Source organism: Monodon monoceros, unplaced genomic scaffold, assembly GCF_005190385.1.
Source record: "Monodon monoceros isolate NGI ecotype Baffin Bay Population unplaced genomic scaffold, NGI_Narwhal_1 Super_Scaffold_13, whole genome shotgun sequence".
Lineage (NCBI taxonomy): Eukaryota > Metazoa > Chordata > Mammalia > Artiodactyla > Monodontidae > Monodon > Monodon monoceros.
Window position 1 is genome coordinate 81,016,279 of NW_021703769.1, and position 9,421 is coordinate 81,025,699.

Sequence of the window (9,421 nt, forward strand, 5' to 3'; positions counted from 1 at the left end):
GAGGGAGGGAGGAAAACTGCAGAATTCGAGAACCTTGCTGGACACAGAGTGAAAAATGCAGAACCAAAGGGTCACGTTGATATAATTTCCAGAACTGTTGCAAACCAATTCCCATTCCCTGATTTCCTTAATCTTTTTGATAAATGAGCCCTATAATTACATCTCCTTTCTAGATGTCCAACAACAAAAACTCCAAGCCTGGGAGGTCAAATAGTTTTTTGTCATCATATTATTCAAAGGCAACGAGGAAGACGTTCAGGTTCAGTTTTGCTTTTCATTTTATTTACTTCATCTTGATTTCCATCAACGTGATGGAAGCAATTACCTCCGAGCTAATTCTTAGTTAAAAAGAAATTAAAAGTGACTTGGCGTAGACATTGAGATCTCGGAGCTTTATGACGGAAAGAGCCGTAGAGATTGGGCATCTAGCTGCCGTTTATCTTCATGTTTTCAAGTGGAATCCAATAAAATGGTGCAAGATTTGCGGGCGCCAACCCACGTGTGGGGGGTAACTCCCATCCCACAGCCACGGTGCAGGGCTGGGAGGGTGATGTGAGGACCCCTATTACAGGTGGATACCCTGAGAGACTGGAAGGTTAAGTGTCCCAAGATGGGTGGGAGCTGGGGTTCTGTTTCCCCCCGGGAGAGGTCACACGTCACCAGCAATGGCTCCAAGTCAGCAATGAAGAGAGCAAACTGGCCCCCTTGGTGGGTGTAGCTTGGGCCTCCTCCTTGCTCGGGGGGATCCACCTCATTCATTCGCTCTGCAGGTACCATGATCACTGGCCCAGTCCTGCCACAGGCCAGGCACTTGCTCGCTGGCAGGCAGACAGGTGACTCTTAGGAGATGGGTTGGGGGTGGCTGGGAACTTTCCAGGGTCCACAGAGGAGGCAGATGTGATGCCCAAGGAAGGATGGAGGATGAAGGGATGTGAAAGCTGAGCAGGACGCAAGGACGACAAGAGCAGGTGGAACTGGCCAGGCAGAGCCAGCTGGCCCGCCCTCAACCCGCAGCTTCCGCTTTACTGCCTGGGTGCGCGAGCATGCAGGAGGTGGCCAGGCTGTAGTGGGTGGAGTGTTCCACCTACCAGGCCTCATAGGCATGCGGCCCTTGGGCTGTAGGATTTTCATTATCTCACAGCCTGTGAGATAATGGTTAGGAGAGTTATGGCCACAGGAGGTGGCGAGAAAGCATGGGAGACAAACAATGGTCACTCCAGGTGCTATTTGATCCCTGCTCGGCCACCTGAGACCCAGCACCAGCCGGAACACTTTTTTTTTTTGTGTGGTACGCGGGCCTCTCACTGTTGTGGCCTCCCGTTGCAGAGCACAGCCTCCGGACGCGCAGGCTCAGCGGCCATGGCTCACGGGCCCAGCCGCTCCGCGGCATGTGGGATCTTCCCGGACCGGGGCACAAACCCGTGTCCCCTGCATCGGCAGGCGGACTCTCAACCACTGTGCCACCAGGGAAGCCCAACACTTCTTTATTAAGAGACAGGGAGCCCACGCAGCCCGCGCCAGGCTCATTACCTTGGGCGGCCGTAGCTTTCCCTGATTCAGACCCAAGGTGTGTGCCTTTGTTTTGCTTGAACAGGTGTGTCCACGGCCCCCAGGTGTCCTCCCAGCTTTCTGTATTTCTGACCCCCCAGGGGAAGTGTCGGGGTCCTCCCATTGCTGCATCCTTGTGGAGTGGGATCCGGGCCTGTGGGTGGATGAACCTCAAGGGGCTGGAGAGTGCACTCCCACTCCTCTCCTCTGCTGCTGTAAGAAAACGCAGCATCACTTGAGCCTGCTCTGGAGGGACATGGCTGGAGGTTCCAGGAGGATCTCACGAACATAGTCAGTGTTGAGTGGAGTGAAAGGCAGGAGGGGCCCTCCAGGTGGTGGACAGGCAGAAGCTCAGGGGCACAGGAGAGCTGCAAAGAGGGAGCTGCTGAAGCAAAGGGTAGGGGAGAGGAATCAACAAAGGGAAAGCAGGGCAGGCTGGGGGCCTGTCCCCAAGGTCAGGCACTGACCTTTGTTCTCCCCGTGTCTCCATCCCTACCATACTCCAGAGCCTTGGAGGAGGCTGGTGGTGCTAGAAAGGGTCTTTGCTGACCGGCAGCCCATGCCCCTCGGCCGGACTTCTATGGGGCTCTGCGGGGCTCCGTTGGCCAGGGCCGGGTCACCTGGCTGTTGTCCTCAGGGCACCTGCAGGAGCGGAGGTGGCCAGGCTGTAGTGGGTGGACTGTTCCATCTACCAGGCCTCATAGGCATGGGGCCCTTGGGCTGTAGGATTTTCAAAGGCCGAAGAAACATTTGAAACCTGGGGAAAGCAATCATTGGCAGCGAAATATGGAAAAGAAATTGCAAAATCGTAATCAATAGCAGTTTAATGAAACATCTACAAAATGTCATGTAAGGCTGCTAGTCGGCAGGGACATGGTTTGACTCCTATGTTGTTGGTTGTAAATGGTACTTAATGAGGGACAAAGTTGCTCACAAGGTGGAATGGCCTTGTCTTAGTTTCCTGGGGCTGCTGTTAGAAATGACCACAAACCGGTGGTTTCGAATAACAGACATTCATTCTCTTACAGTCTGGAGGCCAGGAGTCCAAAGCCAAGGTGTGGGCAGGGCCATGCTCCCTCCAAAGGCTCTAGGGGAGGAGACTTCCTTGCCTCTTCTGGCTTCTAGTGGCCACATCACTCCAATCTTTGTCTGTGTCCGTGCATGGCCACCTTCTCTGAGTGTATCTTTTTGTGTTGTCTCCCCGTCTTAGTATAAGGACACCTGTCCTTGGATTTAGGGCCCACCCTAATCTAGTGTGTACTGAATTTAACTGGATGACATCTGGAAAAACCCTATTTCCAGGTAAGGTCACAGTCTGAGGTTTGGGGTGAACATGAATTTTGGGGGGACACTTATTCAATAAACTACATCCTCCAAGGTGAGAGTATGTGGGGGCCAGGAAGGGCTGGAAGGGTCTTAAGAGGAGAGCAGGGGCTGTTCCTCAGACCTCTGAGATGGGGAGTAGGTATGGCCCTGGCCAGGAGTGGACCCCACCTGCTGGCTCCTTCCCTGGCTGCCAGGAGGGGAAGGGAAGGATGAATGAATGACTGGAGATGGTCTGAGCAGTTCTGCAGGAAGGGACAGTGGGGACAGAGAAACAGGGCATACTGAGATCGATGAGATACTAATACTAACAACAATAATGATAGTCAACTTTTTTTGAGTTCACCTGGACCAGGCACAGCTCTATGCTGTGACAAATTTTAAGTCACAGGAAGCAGGTGCTGCTGTTACACCCATTTTACAGAAGGGGACACTGAGGCTCAGAGAAATGAACTTGCTCAAGGACACATGACTAATAAGTGGCAGAGGCAGGATTTGAACCCAGACCCCTGGCAGCGTGGCTTCCAAGCCTGTACCCATCCCAGTGGCCCAAGGCTGCCTCTACATGGCAGGTATGGAGATGGCAGGTTGGATGGGGGTGTGGAGAGGGGAAGATGGGGCGTGGTGGGAGGAGTCACTTTTGGGTGTGCTGTGGGGGCAGGGAGAGAAGTCCATTCTGGGCAGGTTGAGTGGGTGGGACCTGTGGGATGGGCCGTGGGACACGGTGGCCACGGCTTGGCCAGCGGCCAGGCCTTGGGGGGACCGGAAGTTGGATGTGGACAGTTTGCTGGGCGTTCGCAGATGGTGACTGAATTCATCAGAACGACAACTCCTCTCCTCCGCCGCCGCCCACGCACGCACTCGCGTTTCTCAATAGCCCGCCCTAGCTCCAGCCTCGGGCTCCGCTTTAATAAAGCACCCTTGACGACTTGCCTCCCTCTGCTCCCGTGCACGCAGCAGCCATCGGGGACTATTTTAGGACGCGCTGCCTCTTCACGTTATTTCTGCTCCCACCGATTCTATTCGCAGCGGTTGTTTGGCACAAGGTTTTGAATTGTTGGGTTTTGCACTAAATTCATTTCCCAGAAATGTCAAGCATCACCAAGGCCAAGAGTGGGACACGCACCGTTCTCTGTCTTTTGTTCTGAGGCTTCTCTTTTCATGCACAAATGCGTTATTTCATTTGGCAGCGGCGCAGGGAACCTCTGGACCTTGAACTGAGCCGAGAGCTGCGGCCCAGCCTACCACGCACTCAGGGCTGCCTCCTGCCTCGCCCAACCACATTGAAATAATATTTGATGAGGGGGAAGTGCGGGGGGCAAGGTTCTCAAAGCCCGACTGAATCGTGGGGTCAGGACACGTACCTGCTGGGTGGACCTGGATGGATACCCGCCCGGGGCCCCTGCAAAAGTGGCCACGAGTCTGTGTGTTGCCTGGGCGAAGAGAGGACCGCTCCCTTCCCCCAGCCCTCCTCCTAAGCTGCCCCCACGGACTTCACAGCAGCATGTATAGTGCCAGCCTCCTGCCCCAATCCCTTAAGACCCTGATATCTGCCGACTCAGCCCGGGCGCCTCCTCCTTGGGCGTTTTTTGATGTTAAATTCCAGGTACGTTTGTAAATGTTACCAGGGGGCGGTGGAGCGTTGTAACTTTTATGATCACGTCTACAGCACAGCGTGGAGGCTGCTGGCATTCTGAAAGGAGACTACTGTTGTCCTTTGATTGTTCCTAGGTGGTTTTTGCCTCTTCCAAGCTCAAAGACACAGAACTAGACCTTCACTTTCGGTCGTGGGACTGGTAAGCCTGGCAAGCAGCCGAGATTGAGGACGGGATGAAAAATGACTGGTAGGTGTCCCATTGGGATGGCACCAGCGCAGTGGCCAGCACTAGGGTATTCTGAGGGTGGAGACCATGCCTCGATACATAATAATAAATATAACAACCACGTACTTGCTTTTCCCCCAACACTGTTGTTAATGCTTGACGTGTATTGATAATTAATCCTCACAACAGTCCTGCTAGCGACCGGCAATGCCCTTGTCTAAGGCGGGATCATATGCAAGTGTTAGGGGTTGAATTGTGTCCTCAGGAGATGCTGAGGTCCTAACCCCAGTCCCTGTGAGTGTGGATTTGGAAAGAGGGCCTTTGCAGATGATCCAGTTAAGATGAGGTCATTAGCATGGGCCCTCATCCAGTATGACTGGTGTCCTAAAAAGGTGGCATTTGGACACAGGGACACGCACAGAGGAAAGACCGCGTGAGGACCCAGGGAGAAGGCAGCTGTTGACAAACCAAGGAGAGAGGCTGCAGAAGGAACCCACCCTGCCAACACCTTGACCTCAGACTTCCAGCCTCCAGAAACAGGAGACAATACATTTCTGTTGTTTAAGCTGCCCAGCCTGTGGTACTTTGTGATGACAGCAAACAAATAAAAACAGCAAACAAATAAAACAGCAAGTGTTTTATTAAGGGAAGTCTCCCATGGGAGGCTGGTAAGGCGGTGGGGGAAACAGGAAAGGGAAGGGGAAGAAGCCAGCAAGGGTGAGATTTTAAAATCTTGTTCGGGGGGCCATAGGAGTATGGGCCACAGACACCACCTGTGGCTCATTTTTGTGATATGAAACTGATCTTAACAGACCTTACATTATGTAAATTGTGACCCAAGCAGAGACCCCTGGGAGGGGAAAGCAGGACTCTCAGCTTCCAGCCTTTGTCCTTGAGTCATTCATTCATTCATTTACTCCCAAAAGCATTTATTGGATGCCTGTTATGGACTAGGCTTGCCTAGTCCATTAAAGAAACTGGAGGGGAATTTTTTAAAACTTGGAGTAACTATTAACTATTTTTTTAAAAAATCTCTTCTGTATGGTTATGTTTTCAGTTTGATATACAGTGTGGTTCATTTATTTATGTTCCTAATTATTTTTAGGCATTTCCCCCAACCTTGTTAATTTTTGATACAAAAGTGAAAACTGTATTAAAAAGGTGCAGTCAAGGGGCTTCCCTGGTGGCGCAGTGGTTGAGAGTCCGCCTGCCAATGCAGGGGACACGGGTTCGTGCCCTGGTCCGGGAGGATCCCACATGCCGCTAGGCCCGTGAGCCATGGCCGCTGAGCCCGTGCGTCCAGAGCCTGTGCTCCGCAACAGGAGAGGCCACAACAGTGAGAGACCCATGTACCGAAAAAAAAAAAAAGAAAAAGAAAGGTGCAGTCAAAGAAGTTCCCCAACCAGCCCCAGCCCCGTGCGTAACCAATTTCATTAATTTTGAGATTATCCTCCAGTGTTTCTGTTTGTAAAAACTAGCAGATACATGTGTATATGTGTTTCTTTTCCTTTCTTTCTTACACAAAAAATAACTCCACAGTAAATACTCTTTCTTACCTTGCTTTTTTTTACTTCACAATACATTCTGGAAATCCCTCCACATCAGGACATAGAGATCTTCATTTTTTTTTTAAACAGCTACATAGCATCCAGTATGTGAACAGACCGTAGGTTTCTCGACAGCTCTCTGTGGTATGAGTGTTTCTACAGATCGTGCTACAATCACTTCCCAGAATTTCTGTGTAGTATTGTTGGATGTGTATCTTCAGGGTTGATTCCTGGAAGTGCGATGGCTGGGTTCGGGGAAAATGCCCGAAGTTCTGTTAGCTGTGATCAAAATTCCTTCCGTGGGAGGGTTGTACCACTATGTACTCCTGTCAGCAGTGTATGAAAGTGGCTGATCTGGGGGGATGGGGTGGCAGGTCAACACAGAGACTCTTTCTGTGATGCCCTGATGGGCATCTCTCCACCAACAGGATGAGTGGGACAGGGGGATGTCAAAATACTTGTGCCACATGCCACGGCAGGGTCCAGGGTTTTGCAGGACCTCTGCCAGGCCAAGGAGGACCCCCTTATAACTGAAGGATCAAAAGAAGGTTTGGGATTTCCAGGGGTGTTTCTGGGATGGCCAGGACAGATGGGTGGTCCTCAGAGAGCTTGGAGCAGAGGCCATTTACTATGTCATATTCCAGTGTGTAGACAACCTGCGGAGTGGTACCAGAGCACACTGGCTACTTTAGTCATCTCTTGCTGTGTGTATCAGTTATCTATTGCTGCATAACAAATTGCCCCAGAACTTACCAGCTCCAAATAATAAACATTTATTATCTCACACAGTTTCTTAGAGTCAGGAATCTAGGAGGGGCTTAGCTGGGTGGTTTGGGCTCAGGGTCTCTTGAGAGGTTGCAGTCAAGATGTTGGTGGGGTCTGTTGTCTTCTGAAGGCTTGACAGGACTGGAGGATTGGCTTCCAAGATGGCTCACTCTCACAGCTGTTGGTGGGAGGCCTCAGTTCCTCACGTGTGGACCGCTCCATAGAGCTGCTTGAGTGTCCTCATAACATGGCAGCTAGCTTCCCCCAAAGTGAGCTATGAGAGACAGAGACAAGGAAGCTGCAATGCCTTTTATGACCTGGTCTCAGAAGTCTTACACAATTACTTCCACCTTATTCTATTCATTAGAAGTGAGTCACTAAGTCTAGTCCACATACAAGTGGAGAAGAATTAGGCTTCGTTTTCTTTGGAGGGGAGTGTCAAAAAACTTACAGACATATTTCAATCCACCACATTGTGTGACACACCACCCCACAACCTGCTGGCTTAAAACAACCACCATTTATTTATTCTGTTATCTGGACAGGGCTCAGCAGCATGGTTCTTCTGCTGGTCTCATCTGGAATTCCCCATGCAGCTGCAGTCACCTGGAGGCTTGATTGGGGTTGAAAATTTCCAGATGGCTTCACTCACATGCCTGGCACTTCAGCTGGGATGGCTGGAATAGCTGGGGGTTGGCCGGGCAGATCTCTCTCCCCAGCAGTGTGGATTAGGGTTCCAAAAGGGAATCTTCCAAGAGCACAATCCCTAATCTGCATGGTCCTTTTCAAGACTCTGCTTGTGTCAAGCTTGCTAACATCCCATTTGACCAAAGCAGGTCACATGGCCAAGCCCAGAGTGTATGGGAGGTGACCACACAAAAGTGTGAATGCTGGGGGCGTGGGCCACCGGGAGCCCCCATGAAACAGTCCTCTCACTGGCCACGTGCCAATCTAGAGCAGAGGGGAAGAGAGAGAAGGAATGGCTTTTTGACTAGACCTCCAATTTTGTCTCCCCTCCCCCTGCCCCACCTCCACAGGCCTCTGCGGGTCCTAATAACATTTCATAAGTAGGCCTGGGTCTGCGGCTCCATGGGGAAACCTTGGTAGAGAAATTCTAGAGTTCTTTAAAAATACTATGACAAAGAGACTCCTTTGACAAAACTGACAGAAGCTCGAATTTGGGGGAACAGAAATATACTCAAAGTTACATCCTTAGGGGAAGCAGGTTTCCCATGAGTCTCTTGGGAGGACAAGGCCTAGGGGGTGGATTTGGAGGTGATTGGAGTTACCTTAAAATAGAAGGCAGAGTGGGGTGCTACCTACATGGCATGTATATGGCTGAGGCTGGGACTAAGGGGGTTGTCTTTTTCAGGCAGGGACATGTACCCCACCCACAGTGAGAAATGCTGCAAGTCACAGAGCAGAGGCCATGGATGTGTTGTCCATGTCCAGTTACAGGGAGGAAAGAACTGGGAACAAGAATCCAATCCACCCCAACATCTCTGGTGGAGACCGGGACCTGTGACCTCCCAATGCGAAGAGCAGCCAGCATGCCCTGGCTTCCAGCCACCTTTGCTCTTAGAGCCCTTTGAATGAGTGACCAGGAGAAATGTCAGACCCTCCGATCGATCGCTAGCACTGCTATTGTTATTGATGAGGACGCTGGCATGGGTGGGCGTGGGGTTCTGCCACTCGGAAGATGTGGGTGCTACTTTTCCCTCTCTTCCTGGGCGTGGTTGGGGATCTTCTGAGAGCCTTTCCCACATTTTCTGCCTTTGGAATGTTTTCTAGATACGACAGGAAGAAACTTGCATTATGCAATGTTCTCTGAGTTGACACAGAGGGTTGGAGTCGAGATTTTAGCCTGTATCCTTAGCACAAGAAGCTTTCACTTAAAAGCTTTATTGAGGATTGTTGGTGTGTGTATGTGTTTAAATAACGACCCATCACCAATTCTGAACAAAGTATAATAAAAGTGAAAAATATTGGTCCACCGTACACAGATTGTCACTTTGGATTTACTGCCCCCCAACTTTTTCTTTCAGCGAGTCACACTAAATTCACACTCTGGGCCTTAATCCATCACTCTATCTTTTAATGAAACATCTAATCTCACCGTTTCTTTTCCTCCCTTAGTATGACTTCTCTTGAGGTGCATTGGCAGGACTGATTTTTATCATTTGTTACATGTTTAAAACAACGTCTTGGATATAAATCAGAGCCTTTACTGGGATGCTCAAGAAGTCGCTTTAAACACAGTAAATTTGGTGCCTTTGACTCATCCTGGGAAGTATGACGTAGGGAGAGTAACTGAAGCCCCTTTGAACTCCAGGGACAGGAGAATCATCCCTTCAAGGAGAAAATCAAATGTTTTCTCTGACCTGAAAACTTGCATTTCTTGAAATCAGGATTCAG

The 9,421-nt window shown here is 50.6% G+C and overlaps 1 long non-coding RNA gene across 1 annotated transcript; it reads left to right on the forward strand.

The window, feature by feature from the left end:
* The first annotated feature begins 4,214 nt into the window (after positions 1–4,214).
* LOC114894896 lies at positions 4,215–5,305 on the forward strand. Its single transcript, XR_003793352.1, has 3 exons — positions 4,215–4,477; positions 4,603–4,715; positions 5,104–5,305. It is a non-coding gene; the product is annotated as an uncharacterized LOC114894896 (long non-coding RNA).
* The last annotated feature ends 4,116 nt before the right edge of the window (positions 5,306–9,421 follow it).